Source organism: Nylanderia fulva, unplaced genomic scaffold (genome assembly GCF_048542155.1).
Source record: "Nylanderia fulva isolate GAGA-0341 unplaced genomic scaffold, ASM4854215v1 Scaffold137, whole genome shotgun sequence".
In the NCBI taxonomy this organism is placed as follows: domain Eukaryota; kingdom Metazoa; phylum Arthropoda; class Insecta; order Hymenoptera; family Formicidae; genus Nylanderia; species Nylanderia fulva.
In genome coordinates, this window is record NW_028189591.1 from 207,022 (window position 1) to 228,859 (window position 21,838).

The following is a 21,838-nucleotide window of genomic DNA, read 5'->3' on the forward strand; positions in this document are numbered from 1 at the left end:
GTGAATGCGCTACGATACTAATGTAAACGGTACTTAAGGTCACTTCCCCAAATTTTATACAGAGTCGCGGGTCTATAGGATTGTTGGGTCTATGGTTGAGAGAGAGGTATAGAGAGACATACACGTGGTGATATAATTTGACAGATATATATATATTTGACACTTAGGACTAACAAGTTTACATATAATTAAGATAAATGGACAAAATGATTACATAATAAATATTAACATTGGCTAACGGTATGGCATAAGATAAGATAGTATAAATGTATAGGCGCATATCGGTAGAACGGAAGAGATCTGCTAAAGTTTCATTAATTATAACATCATTAAATGTTTAAACAACTTTGCGACAGTATTTTACGAACGGAATGAACAAGACAAAAATCGGTAAACGATAGGCTGTTCAAAATTCTTATCGCGGACACGCGGTACATACAGAGGTCACAATAATATATGTCAAGACACGGCGCGATAGAGAAAAAAAAGATAACCAAGAGACAACGGCAATTTCGTGACTCTCTCGCACGACTCTCTCGCCGAGTCGAAAAATGAAATATTTAACAAACTCGCGGAGAACGGCTGCACGCAAATTCCGAAAATCTACTGAGATCACATGTAAAACAAAACGTGACTCTGAATATAGCGGTAAATTATAATGTACGATAATCGCTCGCGAAAACGATTGACTGTCGGCGGCACTTTTCGGAGAGAGCTCGGTTCGCGAATTCGAAGTCGGCTGGCTCCGCGGTACGATACTCAGAGAGAGAGAGAGAGAGAGACCGCTCTCTCCTACACAAAACGATACGATAATGAGAGACACGGTACTCACGGTAATTACTCTAGGTTTTCAATACCCACGGCACCAACCAACACTTATCTACGGCTACCTGAGAGGCGGCTTACAGTTTTCGGCGGTGAATCTTGGTCCTTTGGTCGCACTCTGGGAGATCAGGAGGCACCTTCTCTGTAGCGTGGCACACCGAACAGTGGAGAGCCGGGCCTCGCGCGTCTTGGTACCTTACATGCCGCGCCGATCTCTCGCGCATTCCATCGATGATAGGGTCGATGGCGGGGGTGACCCTAGGGTTTCCCTCACTCTCCCCCTAGCTGGGATAATTCTCTCGCCGGTATCTTAATGCTGTTCGAGAGGATATTTCTCCGAGTTTGTTCCTGCGGCATTTCTCCTGGGGGAACAAGCGGTAGGCTGGTCGGGCCCTCCGTCGTCTTTCTCCAGGAGCGGCCCCGGGGTTGATGTGACTCGGAGTCCTCTCGGTATCCTAGAATATTTTCACGGCATCAACATTGCGCGAGAGATATTAAATTGAATTTCGGCCACTCGATACTTATCTGCGCGAGGTCCCGCGCCCTCTCTCTCTTTCTCTCACTCTCGCTCCATCCTTCTTCTTTGCTGCGGCATTCCGGCATCCTCTGTCTCTCTTCCTCTTGCTTTACAACATTCTCCTGCCGCTCTCTCGGACCGTCTCTGTTGCTCTCCCTACAAATCGTGTTGCACGCGCATCGACAGGCCGACGCTGCGCGCAACTGCGGTTCTCGCAAAAAATACGGTAATAAAACGGAATAAACGTAAACGGATCGCACCCTCCTCGAAATGAGGGGCGCTCCAGATCCCCGCGTCCTACCCGACCGGGCTTTTCGCCCTTGTGACGGCGCTCCAAAAGCGTCACGTCACAACACATGTGAATGATAAGTAATTATATTGATAATTATATGTAACTCGATAATGAAAAAATATTATATAATATTTTTGTAAATATCGAAGATAAAATGGGCCCCTCCATCGCCCATTCCCGTGAAAACGCAGCCACAAAATGTTTTTTTTTCGTCTATCCGATTATAGCAAACGAGACATTTGCATCGAAGCGTCTTTTTTGCAACGATATGTATTGGAATATAACAAATTATTGATTTGATAAATTTTTATTATTTAGAAAAAGGTGACACTTTTTGAATACTAACTTTAAAATCCATCGTATCTGAGAATAATTCCACCGATTTTTGAAAATCGACGGATTCATTGCTAGTATTTTTATATGTGCTATTCTTAGAGCCATTTTTCTCTTGGCCTTTGGTTTTAGTTTTTATGAGTTTCCAATCTTTAAATTGGCACTCTATTTCTTGCATATGATTATTGAATGATCTCTGAAGTTCATTCCACATATGAGACAATGCAACGCCCTTGAGCACATGCTTTCTTGGATACGATTTATATCCAGAGAGCTATTCTCCAGATAACAAAATGATTGTTATCTTCACAAAGTTCGACATTTTTACTACACGTACCTGTATTTGAATTTGACTCCAGGCATTGCATCGTAGGTACTAACGATTGGATTCTAACTTTAATAACCAGAACGCACATGCAAATCGTTCTGGGAGAAGATATTTTTAAAAGCAACTAGCAGACGAATATATCGTTTCTAGTATAAAATATCTTTGCTTAATAACCAGACGCACATGCAAATCGTTCGAGATTTTTCAGTGTTCCGATCTTTTTCGGACACCTTGTATATGTATATATACACATATATATATCAATTTATTTAGCAATCTGTCGTCTATCTATCGAAATATCTATCGATTTACTTATCTATCTATCTATCTATAAGTCTGTCTATCTGTCTATCTATCTATTTATCTATAATATCTATCGATCTATCTGTCTCTACCTCTCTGTTTCTTTTCTCTCTTCTACATTGCATTCTTTCATACATGCACACGTATATAATAATTTTTTAAAAATAATCTACATTGCCAAAATAAAAATAATTAAATTTATAATCGAAAAATATATAAAAATCTTTTGTAAATATAATTGATTATAAAGTTTTAGTGTATAATTTTTTGTAATAAATAAATGATTTATATGATTTATTTACATCTAACACACTACTGCTCTGTTTTGATAATAATAGTGTTTATTATCTATTCAATCTCAAAAATACTCTTCAATCTTTAAAAATAAAAATTAATTAATGAAAGGCTCGTATAAATTAAACAAAATTAAACAATCATATATAGTAGGCCAACTAAACGAGCAAATAAATAAGATGTAAAAATTTTTTTATTAATAGTTAAATCATTAAATTAACATTCCGTTACAGAATCGATATAAATTGTAAACGTTTCGACTGCACTACAGTCTTTATCAATACATAAAAATTAAATATTAAAATATAAAGTTAGATGTTAAAAATACAAAGTTAGTTAAATATTAAAATATAAAATTGAAACGATTCTTCGCTGTTGACCAATAGATATGCAAGACGATTGGTCTGAGATGCCAAGTTATGCGACATTTGAGCATGCTACGGATATAATACGCGAATTAAATCAATGTCAGAAAAAATTAAAAAATCTTTCAACTTACATTATCGTTTTAACAAGTCCTTTTCCCCGATATTTCAAGTGTGTGTTGCGAAGTCTGAATACCAAATGTCAAAATAGAGAGCGTGATGTATTTATTTATTACCAATGTTTTTTCTAAATTATGATTCAGCAAATTTTTTAAGTATGTCAAAATAACTACTGTCTAACAATTCGGTGTCTGTATTTAAATTAATTCCATTTTTCTGTTCTTTAATGTGGATCATTTCAGATATTAGTCTTTTTTGGTAATTCTTTTCATGATCCATAATTTTAATATTGTCCCAGTCAAATGTATGTTGTTCGTTTAGAATGTGTTCCGTGATAACCGAATGTCTAGCAGAGTCTAATTTAATATTATTTTTATGTTCTTTAAGTCTCGTTCCTAACTGTCTTTTTGTCTGTCCGACATATGTGGCGTCACAATCGTTGCAATTCAATTTGTAAATAACGTTAGAATTCGTGGGGCAATTATTTTTGTCCTTTTGAACTCTTATGAAGTCATTTAATTTTTTAATGCAACGATATCCTACCACTACGTCAGGTCTTCTTATTGCTGAAGCAACTTTCTCAGATATTGATTCTATATATGGTATGACAAAATATTTAATGTTAGTATTAGTATTATTAGTATCTGTTATATTGTTATTATTAGGCTTGTTAAATTTCTTAGTTGAGAGATTTTTTAATCTGCGTTTTATTTCTGTGAAAATTAGATCAAGAGGATAACCGTTGGATAGCAAAATGTTAATAGCTTTCTCTATATTTTTTTTGTGAAATTGCGGATGTGATAGTAATAAAGCTCTATCTACCAAGTTATAAATTGTTCCTATTTTATGACAAGTCGGATGATTTGAAAAAAATGAAAGTAATCTACCTGAGAATGTCTTTTTGTGATACCAATCTAAATAAATTTTGTTATCTATTACTTTGATCATTATGTCTAAAAAGCTTATACAACGATTATCCTCCTTTTCCAATGTAAATTGTAGTCTATCGTTATAATTGTTGAATTCGTTCAAAACATATGTAATATTGTCAGCGGAAGTGCATAAAATAATGTCGTCTACATAACGGAAATAGAAAGTCATTTCGCAATTTAAATTACTAATTACTAATGTTTCCAAGTCCTGCATGACTATATCGGCAATGATCGGAGAAAGTGGGGAACCCATAGGAGTCCCATAAATTTGTTTGTAAGTTATGTTATTAAAAGTGAAAAATGTAGAAGTTAATATAAATTTTATCATACCTATGAATTCATTTTTGGGAATCTTTGTGTGTGACTCTATAAAATGCCATCTATTATTGATACCGTTTAATGCAAGATCTACGGAAACATTAGTAAATAATGAAACAACGTCCAATAAAGCTATTATATCGGTATCTATTTACTAATGTTTCCGTAGATCTTGCATTAAACGGTATCAATAATAGATGGCATTTTATAGAGTCACACACAAAGATTCCCAAAAATGAATTCATAGGTATGATAAAATTTATATTAACTTCTACATTTTTCACTTTTAATAACATAACTTACAAACAAATTTATGGGACTCCTATGGGTTCCCCACTTTCTCCGATCATTGCCGATATAGTCATGCAGGACTTGGAAACATTAGTAATTAGTAATTTAAATTGCGAAATGACTTTCTATTTCCGTTATGTAGACGACATTATTTTATGCACTTCCGCTGACAATATTACATATGTTTTGAACGAATTCAACAATTATAACGATAGACTACAATTTACATTGGAAAAGGAGGATAATCGTTGTATAAGCTTTTTAGACATAATGATCAAAGTAATAGATAACAAAATTTATTTAGATTGGTATCACAAAAAGACATTCTCAGGTAGATTACTTTCATTTTTTTCAAATCATCCGACTTGTCATAAAATAGGAACAATTTATAACTTGGTAGATAGAGCTTTATTACTATCACATCCGCAATTTCACAAAAAAAATATAGAGAAAGCTATTAACATTTTGCTATCCAACGGTTATCCTCTTGATCTAATTTTCACAGAAATAAAACGCAGATTAAAAAATCTCTCAACTAAGAAATTTAACAAGCCTAATAATAACAATATAACAGATACTAATAATACTAATACTAACATTAAATATTTTGTCATACCATATATAGAATCAATATCTGAGAAAGTTGCTTCAGCAATAAGAAGACCTGACGTAGTGGTAGGATATCGTTGCATTAAAAAATTAAATGACTTCATAAGAGTTCAAAAGGACAAAAATAATTGCCCCACGAATTCTAACGTTATTTACAAATTGAATTGCAACGATTGTGACGCCACATATGTCGGACAGACAAAAAGACAGTTAGGAACGAGACTTAAAGAACATAAAAATAATATTAAATTAGACTCTGCTAGACATTCGGTTATCACGGAACACATTCTAAACGAACAACATACATTTGACTGGGACAATATTAAAATTATGGATCATGAAAAGAATTACCAAAAAAGACTAATATCTGAAATGATCCACATTAAAGAACAGAAAAATGGAATTAATTTAAATACAGACACCGAATTGTTAGACAGTAGTTATTTTGACATACTTAAAAAATTTGCTGAATCATAATTTAGAAAAAACATTGGTAATAAATAAATACATCACGCTCTCTATTTTGACATTTGGTATTCAGACTTCGCAACACACACTTGAAATATCGGGGAAAAGGACTTGTTAAAACGATAATGTAAGTTGAAAGATTTTTTAATTTTTTCTGACATTGATTTAATTCGCGTATTATATCCGTAGCATGCTCAAATGTCGCATAACTTGGCATCTCAGACCAATCGTCTTGCATATCTATTGGTCAACAGCGAAGAATCGTTTCAATTTTATATTTTAATATTTAACTAACTTTGTATTTTTAACATCTAACTTTATATTTTAATATTTAATTTTTATGTATTGATAAAGACTGTAGTGCAGTCGAAACGTTTACAATTTATATCGATTCTGTAACGGAATGTTAATTTAATGATTTAACTATTAATAAAAAAATTTTTACATCTTATTTATTTGCTCGTTTAGTTGGCCTACTATATATGATTGTTTAATTTTGTTTAAAAATAAAATTTTATATAAATATATATTTATTACAAAAAATTAATTACTTTATAATCAATTATAAAAGATAGGCCTGTTTCTACACAAACTAATTTTCTGCTGTGTATTATTCCCAAATGTCATTTCGCATATACACATGTGAATGAAATATTCCACAACTAAGATCTTTTTTATTAATAGCTCTTATAGCCCTTCTTTGTTTACAATTATTAATTTAACAGAGCTAATTACTATTTTTATTTTTTATTAGACTTAAAACTTATTTCTGCAAGCTCACTAATATTCCTTTATGCAATCTTTTGTAGGAAGCTGTCTTATTTTGTACGTATAAATTGTGAAACTTTTATACAAGCAAATATTGTTATGACGTGACGCGAGAAGCCACAAAAAAACTCGTATTTAAAAATTTTTTGTCTTTTTATCTCAAATTTAGACCGCTTCCTACTTTATTATTGTATTAACTTTAATCGTGGAAAAGCATTTGTTATTCTATTAACGCAATAAAAACTTCTTGGTTGTGGCAAATATAATCGGTTCGGCCGGTAAAAGTAGACCTCCGGCATCCCCTTAATAGATGTATTTCGATCAGTTCCATATAAAGAAATACCTAACAATGTATCAGCAGCTTCGAGAGCTCCACATTCTCTATTATTTGTAAATCGTAAAGCAATATTCCAAAGATAACTCGCTAATGATTTTTTTTCATTTTTACTAATGAAAATCGGACAGTTCACTTTTTCCTGCTTTATTCATATATTTAGTAATGTACCAGGTAAGTTAATGCCCATACGGCACAGAAATATTGCTGCAATGTTGCTGCAATATTTATTTGCAAAATTGCAACATTGCAGCAATGTTGCAAAATGTGCTGCAACATTGCAGCAATATTGCAGCAACGGTAAAATGTCCGCTTGTAGCAATATTACAATACAATACTGCAGCAATATTACAATACAATACTGCAGCAATATTACAATACAATACTGCAGCAATATTACAATGCAATAGTGCAACAATATTGCAATATAATATATGTATATATATATATGTATTATAATGCTTTGTATTGACGTAAGATCGCGTTGACTGAACTTGCTGCACTAGTTCAGAAGTTATCTTTTTCCTTCCAACAATGTCGAGCAAAAAAGACAACTTCTGAACTAATGCAGCGAGTTCAGTCAACGCGAACAGACCTATAAGTAGTATTTTTACATTCTAATTAAATCTGAGATATATATATCTCATAGATTGTTAGAATGTACGTGTTTGTAAATATATATATTACATGCAGTATAAAAGAGAATATTTCAGAATTTAATATTTATGTATATATATGAGTTACATAAAATAAAATATACGCAACATTTAAATTTATTCTTATTATATATTGCAATAAAAAAACCAAATTATATAAAAATTTTATATACGAAATATGTTAATATATAACACGTTATATATTCATATATAATAATCTGCGTATATAATATACACATATATGTACACGTGCACAACATATGATATATAATATAATAATTTTTTATAAACCTAATAAAAACTAAAAATTTACTTAAATTGCATTAAAGTATCTTAATCATGTAAGAACAAAAAATACATATTATTTTTACTATTTATAAAATTATAACAATATATTTTCAATATTGCTGCAACATTATTACCACATTATTATAGCAATGTTCTATATTCATATTTCAGCAATGTTGCTGAAATATTGCATTGCAATATTGCTGCAATATTACATTGCAATATGCAAGATTGCAATATTGCTGCAATATTGCTGCAAGGTCCTGTGCCGTATGGGTGATGATTTTTCACCAATAAATTGTATATCCATATTACCTTTCCATGCAGTAAGAAGAATAGGATTATAATCATTTATATTAATTTCATTATCTGATCGAGGAAGATCATAAAGCCTACTTTTATGTTTCAATTGTTTTCTACCTGCTATCGAAGTTGCCACATCTCTCATTCAAAGTTTCAGTAACGGGACGAGGAAATCCAAAACGACATCGACGAGTAACTTTACGTCCTACTTTTTTAGAGCGAAGACAATAATCGTTATGTATATGTTGCTGACGTGTATTAACACGTTTGTATAATAATGGCAAAATATTTTGATCCGGCATTTTGCAACTTATATGTTGTAAGGTAAATTTGGAAACTTCTTCAATAGTAGATTCACCAAAAATAGGTGCATTTTTAATCTAAATTAATAAATGAAAATGTTGTATACCTCTACCTTGATATTCTCGTCGCCAGAAATAGTGCGTAACTTCTCCAATTGGATGATCTTTAGAGTTAATAAAGTCAAGCATTGCTCGAAACTTATTATCGAGAAATCTGGATGTTGATACAGGATCTCTAGCAATAAGAACACTAACGCATAAGGAAGTGTCATGCTATTCATTTACTTTACGAATATATTCACCTAAATCTTCCCATAACCATTCACTCAGACTTAGTGTTAAAAACCATGTCGCAGGCCCATAATGCTGAGTCATACAATTTAAATCACTTCTCGGTTTACGCCAATATTGCTCCGTATTTCGAAGTGTCGAAAATATTGTACTCATATTAGATTCCAACAATTCTTTCGACATTGCGTCTAAATATTCTGCAGCTGTATAACGAACTCGCGGATTAGTTACATTTATTTTATGAAAAATTCCTCGATTTAGTTGACGCATATTTGCATCGTTCAATAAATAAAATTAATATTATTGATTTAATCTGTATTGTGAATGTTTAGATGTCAAACGACATTTAATAAATTCATGATCATGTAATTTGACTGGCCTAGTCTCGTGTTGTCCATTAATACCAAAAGAATAAATATCTGGAAAACATAGCAAATCTAAACATTTTTCACGATTATCCAAAGGCAAATCCTGAATTTTTAACATTTGATATAAGTCTGTCGCAGTTTTATTTGCTTTTTTTCATATAAGGGATAGATAGTATAATATATTGTTGGTAATAGTCATCATTTTTATTAGTAACTTGAGTTAACATTGCTTTTTGTTGATCTTCTAATACATCTTTTATATCATTTTTTGTCTCTTTTAAATTATTTGATAATTCAGAGTTGTCATTCAATATTGCTTCTGTATCATTTTCTGTCTCTTCCACTTGGAATACTAAATTTTCTAACTTTTCAAAACATAACTCATTGTGATTATTTGGCAATATTATGTGAGAGTATAAAGCATTGTTACATTTAACCATGTTAAAGCATCAAATACTTTTTTAACATTAATCATCTCTTCCCAAATAATCTTTGAATTTGTCGGAACACTTCTCACTAATATATATAATTCATGATTAATATTTATTGGATCAGTATCATGACATAATTTATTTAATGTCTCCTGTAATGGAAGTGGTAAATGAAATGTTCTACCCTTAACTTTTTGTATCATTTGTCTTTGAGGTAATTTTTTATTCAAAACAGTTCTCATTTTGAGAACAGTTTGAAATGCTTTAGCTTTCTGTATAAGAATTTTTTCAAATGTGTTAAGAGATAATATTACTTTGGGCACTATATCTGTGAAGAGATTATTCAAGATGCAATATGCAGGTATTAGGCCTTTACGAAATTTGCCTGGACAATAATTACATATATATTCTGCATAATTTTTTGTTGTTGAATATGTGTTATTAAATCTCTCCAAATTGGAATATCTAATTGTGCTTGAATATTACTAACTTTAAGTAAACTTTTTCCATAACACAATCTCTCACATCATACGCAAATATGCCGTGGTGTATCTTCTGAACGTTTAGTTAAAGCTTTAAATGCTTCATGATATTTAGAAAATATATCATCATCACTCAGAATTGTATCTGTATGTTGATGTTTATACATATCTGCTTTTCCTTCCGTATTAGTTACAATTTCGTTTAATGCGTTTAAATCAGCATCAATTAATGCTTTATCGATATTTTCCATCTTTCGATAAAAAGCTATCATTTGATAAATTAAACGCTTAATATATCTTACTTTTGGAAAATAAGGCGATAATAATTGAACTAGAAGAAACATTCCTTTACAAAGTGTTAAATCAATATGATAACTACGCGTATGACCCAGTTTCTCATTTGAAGTTTTTATAGTACATTCATAAATATTTTGTATCAATTCTGGTACATTTTTTAAAGTACATTTATCTATAGTTTGCAGGAACTTTTGATAACGATCAATTAAAGAAAAATCAATTTTACATGAACTATTACACAACCAAAATTTTGTTTGTAATTCTTGTAACGGTAATACATTCACAACTTGTCTTTTCGTATTTATTATTAAAGATTTGATTTTACATTTTTTATTAACGGTAATATATTCAAAACTTCTTCTTTCGTATCCAAAGGTTCTTTTGATGTTACATGATGATATGTAGAATCAATAAAATAATTTTCGGATGAGGCTGTATGTCTAGATTCGCCACATAACACTTCAATTTTTTCTTCAATTGTAGAACATTTAGCTACAAGTGTCAAACTTACTTCTGATTTCTTTTTAATTAAAGCTAACATTTTGTATATATTGCGAACACGATTGTTTCTAATATACATACACCATCGTACAATTTTTCGGCTTTTAGTCGTTTTTCAACATGGCCTTTAATATTTAGTTTCTCTACAATATTTTTTATAATCACTTTTAAAGAACATCGAAATTTTATATAGTTTTTCGACAAAATGTTTTTATATTTTTTAATAACTTTTTTGCAAAATTGATTTTTGATTTTTTTATTGTAAGTACATATTTTGTGTTTATTTTATAATCTTGCTTATGTTGATTTCTATTTTTAATAACATTTTGTGAATCCTGTTTATTTTTATTTTTCACATTTTTTGCATATTGCTTTTATCGCGATAATTTTCAAAATTCTGTATATACTGCTGCTTGAGTTTAGCGCGATTACTTTCTAAATCTTGTGCATATCGCTGTTGCTTTTTAGCACGATTATATTATAAATTCTGTGCGTACAATTTCGCTTTTTAGCACAATTTTTTTCCAAGTTCCGTGCATATAGCTGCCGCTTTTTAGCGCAATTATCTTCCGAAACTTGTGTATATTGTTGCGATATTTTAGCGCAATTATTTTCAAAATTAGCACTATTATTTTCTAAATTTGGAATTCTTAAGTACAAAATCTGTTCTTTATTTTGATTTTCTAAATTATATTTCGATTTTTCCTTTTCAATGTTTTCTAATTGTAAATTATTTTCAAATTGAAGATATTTATTTTCAGAATTTTTATTTATATGACAAATTTTATTTTTGTTGTATTGAGAATATTTATTAATTTGTTCCATATTAAGATTATTCAATGTTTGAGAACATTGTTTTGAAACACATTTGGTTTTTAACTGACTATTAATTAAATATTTTTTTTTAGATTGTGCAATGTCGAAAATTTCATTTAATTTTAATTTTTGTTGAGTCTCATATTGACGTTTCATACGTATACGAGCAGCATCAAGCTCTCTTGCTTTTATTATTGCTAACGGAAAGACTTTTTGAGTAATATATTGTTGCGTCCTCGGGACGCCTCTCGCTCAGTCACTCACACACAGTCACTCTCACTCGCGCGCGAAATAAAGACACTCGCGTAATAGGGAAATGAACTTTAATATGAGGATCCAATACACGAAACCAATGAAATATAACAAATAGTGCATTTGTAATGCAAAGAAGCTCCGGTCTCGGAAAACGTCCGCACGATGCGACCGCTAGACCAAATCTGTCATGTCTCCCGAAAACAGAAGAAGACCCTTAGTTGTTTAACAACAACTCCCTTGACGACGATCTCCCGGAGGCGTAAAGAGTTGATCCCGCGAAAAGTATCACTCGATACAAAGATGTAGATCCAGGGGCGTAACACGGAGGCGCAACAATATTGTAAATCTTGAGGAAAATGCTCAATTACATTTGTTTCAAAAATTTGTAGCAAATGCAAACACATTAAACTATGATTATACCTTATTTTTTCAGGTTTAATATTAAATAACAACGAAATCGCAAAAGCTATTGCAAAAACACCACAATCGTTACAGTTTGGTTGATGCTGTACGGTAGAAAATTTGATATGACGTTTTTCAAAATTATATGTTGGAAATAATCTTGTTAAGAATTGCTTATGATGCTCGTGTAATTTTTTAAAATTTAAAGAATCGTAAATATATATATCTTTCATGTCATAATAACTGCATACCCAATGTCCATCGAATGGACCTGATGAACTATGTAATATTTGTATATGTTTTTTATCTACTGATATAGGTTGAATCGTATCAAGACATTGCACTCGCCAGGTTTCAACATGTTTCTTAGAAAATCTGAACAATTTTCTAAAAGACGACCAAAATGTTCCATATGTATATCTGTTAACCATTCGCCTTGAATAATTATATCTTTTTTTTTTAGATGATAGAAGTATGTGCTTTTTTGTTACAATATATATTTTATATGTATATAATGTACACAAATTGTTTTATGGACGTCACACTTTTAGTATAAGCACGCAGTATATTGGTACTCTATATTGCAAATCAGTTCGTTTTTTATAACAGGCGCACAGCAGCCGTTTTCTACAGGCGCACAGCAGCCGGTTTTTACAGGCGCACAACAGCCTTTTTGAATAATTTAATTATTTAACTTACTTATTACCGCTTCAGAAGCCGCTAATTTTTGAAGGCGTCCTGGAAAAGTCTTGAAGATCCTGCACAAAAATATTAACTCCTTTTTTCTAACTAACATTATTTAAAAAGAATAGAATCATTAAACGCAATAAATTGTTCGACAAATATAAATAAATTCTTTTCGGACCTATACATATTTTTCGCGCCTATTTTTCCATATGTAAGTTCAAGATTAATTTATATATGGAACTTAGTAATCTCAAACCAAGAGATACAGTTCCGAATAATTAATTTTTCACGCTTGGGCTCTGTTGGCTAATTTAAAACATTATATTTATATTATTATTAATATTCAATTCAATTCAATTCTTTATTCGTCCCCTAAGGGATTGAAGGCGCTTTTGAAGGAGCGTTCCCCAACCTTACAAACTCTTACAATCTTACTTATATCTACTCTTAACTCTACTCTTACATCTAATTTACAAATAACTTAATTCTACCTTAACCTACTTATCTACTACTTTAGAGAGAGAAAGAGCCGTCCCTACCTATCGCTTCGCTTCGGCTTCCGATTCCCCATACATTCTCCACCACCTCATTCATACCTCACTCATTCTCCTCCTCATACTTCCTTCCTCCTTTTCCCCTCCCTCCCTCCTTTCTTCCGTTCTCCCCTCTTCCCTCTTTTTCTCTATTTCTCTCATCCATCCTTCCCCTTCTCTTCCTTCCTGCAGTATTTCCTTCATTCTTTCCCACCAGTTTCCCTTCTCCCCTTCTCCCCCACATTCTCCTATTACATGCTCCCATGTTTCATCTTCTATCCCGCATAACCTACATCTTCTTTTCCCCTCTTCTTCCCAGTATCTTGCCCCTCTTATCTCATTGTTCATTCTGAACCTAACTATCCTTCTCCATCTACTTTCCCCCCATCCCTTTCTCAGGTATTCCGGTAAACCCTCCTCCTTCCATTCCCCATACCATCTATTATATCTCGACTCTCTTATCCTCTCCCATCTTTCCTTCTTCTGCCTTTCCCTGTCTTTCTGTTCCCACCCCTCATATACTTCCTCTCCCCTTCCCCTTTTTTCCTCCATCTCTTTCCCTTCTATTCCTCTTTCTTCCCAGAATTTCCCCTTCTCTTCCTCCCACATTGTTCTTTCCTTTCCTCCCCTTATCCTCTCTTTCATATCCTCAAAACATTTCCTCGCTAAACTTCCTCCCCTTTTTTTTTTTTTTTTCGCAGTGGGAATCCTCATGGATACCTCCGGCCTCCGGGAAGAGGCCAGAATGGTTATGTGGGACTTCTTGTTCCCCTTGGCCGATCCACGTGTGGAGGCCCAAGACATACCTCACTAAACCCACTGCGGATACCTTCACGGGCGTTAATGGGGAACGGCCAGGATGCTGGTTTCCCATGCCGACTGGCCGCCCCCCCGCCTAATCCCTCCTTGGGAGAGTGCCGCCTTCAGCGGCACTTTCCCTCCCCGCGGATTGCATCGTGCGGGGGTCCTCGCGGTTGCGACGCAGGGCGGTATCGACCCTACGTCGCGCCCTCCCAAAGAGTTTGGGGGGCGGGGTCACGGCTCGAGTGTCCCGCTCGAGCCGCCACCCCCCGCCTCCGGAGCAGTGCTCCCTCCCCCTCCCAAAGGGAATGGGGATTCGGCATTCGCCCCGGAGGCCCTCTCCAAGGAGTTCCTCTCAGAAGGAGAGAAACCCCCTCCGTGGACGGCGTTGCCCTCCCACCGGTGCCTTGTGGCTCCCGGTGAGAGGGCCCCGCGCGTCACGTCTCCGTCATAGAGGGGGGCCCAGGCGTCCCGAGAGACGCGTGGCCCCCCCTCGGTCCCCCCGATTACGGCTCCTTCCGCTCCCTTGGGAGTCGGGATTCGGCCGCAATCAGGGGGATTTCCCGTTCGGGGGCGAGGCCGCGCCCACCCCGCCTAGGCGAGGCGGCGCACCCACGCCCCCGATTCTCGAGAGGTCTTAGGGGGGGAGTCCATGAACTTAATTGTCCCCGACCCCCCCCCCCCGGCAACCTCACCCTGCGTCATACGGCGCGGGTGTCAAGATGGCGGACCCTCCCCGCCCCCCGCCACCACGGGAGAGTGATCTCTCCAATGGCGGGGAAAGAGAGGGCCCACCCCCTCCTCCGCGACTGCCTCTTGCATCGCTGAGGGCGAGCCCCCCCGGTTCCCGCCACCACAGACGAGCGAACTCGCCGATGGCGGGAAAAGAGGGGGCCCGTCCCCACTCCTGTCATCTCTACTTCCACCAGGGGCGCGCCCCCCCCGATTCCCGCCACCACAGACGAGCAAGCTCGCCGATGGCGGGAAAAGAGGGGGCCCGCCCCCCCGCCTATTTCTGTCTCTTCCCCTTCCTCCGAGGACGCGCCCCCCCCCGATTCCCGCCGCCACAAACGAGCGAGCTCGCCGACGGCGGGAAAAGAGAGGGCCCGTCCCCGCGCCCATTTCTGTCTCCCCTCCTGAGGGCGCATCTCCCCCCACCACCGCCACGGACGGGCGAACCCGCCAACGGCGGGAGAGGGGGGGGCCCGCCCCCATCTCCAGGATTGCTGCCTCCGTTCTCGTCTTCATCCGAGGGCTGAGAGGCATCTCTCCCAGCCCTCTCCCTTTCTCTCTCTGCCTCCTCCTTCTGTAAGAGCACTCTCTCACAGAAGGAGGAATGCCTTCCATACTTCTTCTCTCTCCACCATCTGTCTTACCACAGATGGTAGAGAGAGGTCCCCTCCTCCAATACTCGCCTTCAGTTCTTCCCTCTCCTCCGTCCAGGCCACACACTCTTGGAGCGTGTGGCCGGCGGTATCCCTCCTATTGCTGCAATGGTGGCAGCGTGTCGTGCGCTCCTTCTTGATGCGACACAGGTACTCACCGAAGCATCCATGCCCGGTGAGCACCTGCGTCATTCGGTAGGTAACACCCCCCCCGGCCCTGCCCAGCCACTGTTCCAGGCAGGGTCGGATGGCCCCGACGGTCCACTGCCCCGGCAGCTGCGGGTTTTGCAACATGCCGGACCAGCTTTCTATTAATTGCCGTCGGGTGTGGGTCCTCAATGCACGCCGGACACCAGCTGTGACGGCCGTTCCCTGCCTTTGTAGCCCGTGTGTACGCCTGTATACTTCGGCGTACATGCGGGCTAGTAATTCTATAGGGGGCACTCCTGAGAGTACCCCCACGGCCGTCCAGCTTACGGTACGGAACCCCCGGCAGATTTGGTTGGCCACCCGCCTTTGCAATTGATGCAGCGCATCTTTTATCCTGCGGGTGGCCTCCACTTTTTCCGTCCACACGGGGGCCCCGTACATGATCATAGAGTGTATGGTTCCGGCGTACAATCGGCGAACCCCTCCGTCCGGTCCCCCGAGGTTTGGCAGCAGTCGGCATAGCGCCATCGCTGCCTTGTTTACCCTCGGGGTCAATTGACGGAAGTGCTCGCCGAAGGCCCACTTGCCATCCAGGTGGAGACCCAGGTATTTGATCCGGGTCCCCACCTTTACGGGGGTGTTTCCTACCAATATTTGGGCTTCAGGAGGCGCCCCTCTTTTTTTATGGAAAAAGACGGCTTCCGTCTTTTGGGGCGCCACCTTCAGCCCAATCCCCTCAATTGTGCGCACGACACGCGCCACCGCAATATTAGCACGCGCTGTCGCTTCCTCCCAGGAGTCCTCCCCGGCCATGACTAGCGTGTCATCTGCATAGCAGACGACGTCACAGCCAGGGGGAAGGGCAGTCCTCAGGGTCGTATCATAGGCGAGGTTCCACATAAGGGGGCCCAGAACTGACCCCTGTGGAACCCCGCACGAAACCTCGACCCTGCGCTCCTCGGCGTTCTGGTCTACATAGACCAGACTTCTGTCCCGGAAATAGTCCGATATAATGGACACCAGGTAGGGGGGAATCCTATGATATTTCAGGGCGTCCCCCACCCGGTGCCATGGCAGGGTGTTGAAGGCGTTCGAAATATCTAACGAAACCGCCAACAACACCCCGCCTTCCCTCACAACGGCCTCCGAGACCGAGCGGACACGCAGGATTGCGTCTACGGTTGACCGCCCGGCCCGAAAGCCGTATTGTCTTTCGTCTAAATTCGGACCATCCCGGGACAGATGATGGACGAGGCGGGCAGCGATGATTCTTTCCAGAATCTTTCCCGCCTCGTCCAACAGGCATATCGGCCTGTACGCCGAGGGCAAATCCCTAGGTTTCCCTTCCTTTGGGATTAGGACTATCGACGCCCTCTTCCACTCCTGGGGGAAGGAGCCCTCCTTGAGGCACCCGTTGTACAGGTGCCTCATGGGCTCGACCATCTCCTTGAAGGCAAGGGCCCATACTCTTCCGTGGATGCCGTCTGGACCTGGGGCTTTCCCCTTTTTGATCCTTTTGACGGCATCCCGGATTTCTCCTCCCGTGACCCCCATCTCTGACTCGTCCCAGTCCTGCTCCCCCGCCTGTATCGGGCTTTGTGTGCCCGACACCCGGGGGAACAGGACCCCTATGATGTTTTTAACGAGATGGGGGTCCAATGACTCCGTTAGTGGTGCCGTCCCCCCTCTTAGTTTATTCAAAACTATCCTGTAGGGACGGCCCCACGGGTCCTCATCCAGGGAGGAGATTAACTCTTCCCAGGCCCTCGCCTTCGCCTGTCGGATGGAGGCGCGTAGGGCGTTTCTTCTCTCTCTATACGCATCCCACGCGTCCTCCAATCCTTCAGGGTCCGACAGCGCGTACCTTGTCCTCCTCTTCACGTTTCTTCTAGCGTGGTCGGAGGACCGCCTTAACTCGGCAATGTCCTCCGACCACCAGTAAGCGTGTTTCGGGGACCGGGTTTTGACCTTGGGCATGGCTACGTCGCACGCCTGAATTATGACGTTTGTCAGCCATGCCCTATGCTCCTCTAGGTCCCCGGTCCCCTGTTCCCTCCCTATCATGGCGGCATTAATTGCCGCCATGAACATATCTGTGTCCAGCTTCCTGAGAGCCCATCTCCGGGAGCCCGCCTCTCTTTGTAGGCGACGCTCTGCGACCTCCTTTGTGGTGATGGCAACGGAGATTTCTATGTATCTATGGTCTGATAACGTCTCAATCTCCGCCGCCACCCTCCACCCTTTGACCATCCTTGCCGCAGGGCGGGTCACCCATGTGAGGTCCACAATTGACCCACCCTGCCGGCGTACACATGTCCTCTCGCTCCCCTCGTTTAGAAGCGCCAGGTCGCATCGCGTCGCCCACTCCTCCACTTCATCACCCCTCCAGTCGGTTCGCGGGGAACCCCACGCCGTTGACTTGGCGTTGAAGTCCCCCGCAACCATTACTGTTTTGGGGTGATGACTGGCGACCTCCCTTTCTAGGATCCTCAACCTCCCGCCGAACTCACTGTTATCCAGACTCGGCGGGAGGTATACCCCTATTACGATAATGGGCCCCCAGGAAGCCGACACAATCCCCTTTTCTGCCCTAATTAAATCTAGGGGAGGGGAGTCGGGGGTGTTCCTTCTTGTAATCGTGGCGAGGCCGTCAGAGCTTTGTACCCAATTTTTATTATTGTTGGGCACCCTGTACGGCTCCGCCACGATACCTAGGCCACAGGATCTCTCCGCCATGGTGTGGACGAAGAGATCCTGGGCCTCCCTCGCGTGATTGATGTTGGCCTGAAGTATTTTATTGGCCAACATCAATCATTTTAGACACTTCTTCTTCTTCCGACACCTCCATGGTGCCAGCGTTTCCCCCCTCCAGATTTTCCCTAAGGCGCTGTCTCTTGCCAGCGCCCTGGTTTCTGGAGGGGGTCGTTTCTTCCGCGAGCTTTCTTCCTCCTTTAGCTCTAGGGAGCCTCTGCTCCAAGGGTCCCTCCCCGGTTTGAGGGGGAGAGACACTCCGCAGAGGCTCCACTTCCATTTGCGCAGCCCCGGCTCCTTTAGGGGTTCCCACCATCTTGCTTAATGGGACACCCCTTCTTCCTTTCTGCACCGGTGTGCAGGACTTTGTAGCATTCATCATCCACACCTTTCATTTACACTCTACACTTTTATTACACCTTACACTTTTCACTGCACTTTTACACTTTTTACATCTTTATACATTTGTAATAACTTCAATTCATTAATATACATAATGTTTTTAAGAAAAATCAATATTTCCATAACAACACATTCATTCATTTATTTGTTACATATTAATTCTTTTTGTTCTTTCGCTTTATACTTTCAATGAATAAACATTACTTTTTCAAAGATCTGGTGAATTTATTTATAAGTCGCTACATTTTTGGTGACCCCGACGTGATATTAAAGCCGACGTGATATTCAAGCCGACGTGATATTAAAGCCGACGTGATATTAAAGCCGACGTGATATTAAAGCCAACGCATTTTAAAGGGTGATGCGGAATAAGGGCCAAGTGATCGTCGTATTTGAAGTCTGCGAAATATTATCATCGCTTGGAAGAATTGCTGGATATTCTGATTTTAAGAGATTTATTCTCCGGATCTTTGAAACATCAGAGGCAGATTAGTCCTTCACGGAAATTCTCAAATCATTTTATCGGATTCCTGGAACAAGAGGAAAATGCCAATCGATAGATCACCAGTTAGACCCTGTTCGGATACACAGATTGATATGGATTTGGCGAGCGGATCAAATCAGGTTGGATCAGAAAATATTAATATTTTACCTTCTCAAACTGGACATCAGGTGAGTGATCCTATGTTACAAATTCACTCAAATGAGTTTCGTTTATTAAAACTACCGACTTTCTGGCATAAACAACCTAAACTCTGGTTTGCTTCTATTGAAAGTGAGTTTACGGTTTATCGAATTCGATCAGATGATATTAAATATAGTTCTGTCATTCGTCATCTTGATGAACAAGCCTTAATAAACATATCTGAAGTCATTGAAAATCCACCTGAAACAGATAAATATAATTATTTAAAGAAAATATTAATAAATCGCTTTACGGATTCAGAGGAAAAACGTTTGAGACAAATATTAGCTGGAATTGAACTTAATGATAAAAAGCCTTCGGAATTACTTCGAGAAATTCGTCATTTGTCTGGAGGATCTTTAGCAGATAGTGTTTTGCAAATGATTTGGCTTCAACGCTTACCACATAGAATTCAAACGACTTTAGCCGTAGTAGAGGATGTTCCTCTTGTTAAACTTGCGGAATTAGCCGATAAAATTGCTGATCGGGACGGCGGTTTGCAAGTCGCGGAAGTTTCCAATAATACAAGTAATAAATCTTCGGATTTCGCGGATTTGCTACGAAGAATCGAAGCTCTTGAAGTTTCTCGTCGTCGAGATCGTTCCAAAAGCCGGTCTAGAGAGAATAGAAGATTTAGATCGTTATCGCGTAACAAAGACAAATCAAATAAAGATATTAAAGATACATCAATTTGTTTTTACCATTAGAAGTTTGGTGATAAGGCCAAACGATGTACTTTACCTTGTTCTATGTCCAAAACATTCTTGGCTTCACAGGAAAACTAAAAACGCCGCTTAAAACTGAGGCTGCTTACGACGGTGTTTCTAACAATCGCCTCATTATTTTCGACAGACATTTAAATTTGAATTTTCTTGTCGATACGGGCGCTGATATATCGTTGTTACCTAAAAAGGTTTTATTGAAGCCGTGGCATACTAATTTAAAACTTTTTGCCGCAAATGGTACTCAAATTAATACTTACGGTTCTAAAACTTTAATTTTGAACCTCGGTTTAAGGAGAGAATTCAAATGGAAATTTTGTGTCGCGGATATTCAACGTCCTATTTTAGGCGCCGATTTCCTTTGTCATTTTAATCTCCTAATTGACATTAAAAACAAGAAATTGATTGATAATGTTACCGGTCTTATGAATACTGGAAAAATTCAAGAAGTTGCACATTTGTCAATTTTTACCACATCTCCTGATTCTGTGTACCACAAATTTTTAACCGAATTTCCAGGACTCACCCGTTTTTCTCCAATTTCCTCGGTAAAAACACATGATGTTGAACATCATATCGTTACGGAAGGTTCTCCTAAATTTTCGACTCCCAGAAGACTTACTCCTGAGAAACTAAAATGTGCCAAGGAAGAATTCAAGTCTATGATGGAGCAAGGAATTTGCAGGCCTTCAAACAGCTCCTGGTCAGCCCCTCTACATATGGTACCTAAAAAGGAACAAAATTCTTGGAGACTGTGTGGTGATTATCGTGCACTCAATTCAGTGACTATCCCGGATCGTTATCCCTTACCTCATATTCAAGATTTTTCTTCTTCACTTTTTGGTAAGAATATCTTTTCTAAAATCGACTTAGTTAAAGCGTACTATCAAGTACCCGTCGCTAAAGAAGATATTCACAAAACAGCTGTCACTACTCCATTTGGGCTTTTTGAATTTGTCGTAATGCCTTTCGGTTTACGAAACGCAGCCCAAACTTTTCAACGGCTCATGAACTCTTTACTTAATGATTTGAGTTTTGCCTTTTGTTATCTTGATGACATTCTTATTGCTTCTAAAGATGAGAAAGAACATATTGCTCACTTACGCATTATTTTTGATCGTCTTCAACAAGCTGGAATGACAATCAATGTCGCTAAATGTCTTTTCGGTCAAAGTGAGATTTCTTTTCTTGGTTACTTAGTTTCTAACCAAGGAGTTAAACCTACATCCGAAA

The 21,838-nt window shown here is 38.7% G+C and overlaps 1 long non-coding RNA gene across 1 annotated transcript; it reads right to left on the reverse strand.

Moving 5' to 3' along the window:
• Positions 1–19,649: 19,649 nt before the first annotated feature.
• LOC146724344 (uncharacterized) lies at positions 19,650–20,679 on the reverse strand. Its single transcript, XR_014924110.1, has 4 exons — positions 20,625–20,679; positions 20,286–20,498; positions 19,851–20,084; positions 19,650–19,728 (listed from the first exon to the last, which is right to left on the reverse strand). It is a non-coding gene; the product is annotated as an uncharacterized LOC146724344 (long non-coding RNA).
• Positions 20,680–21,838: the final 1,159 nt, after the last annotated feature.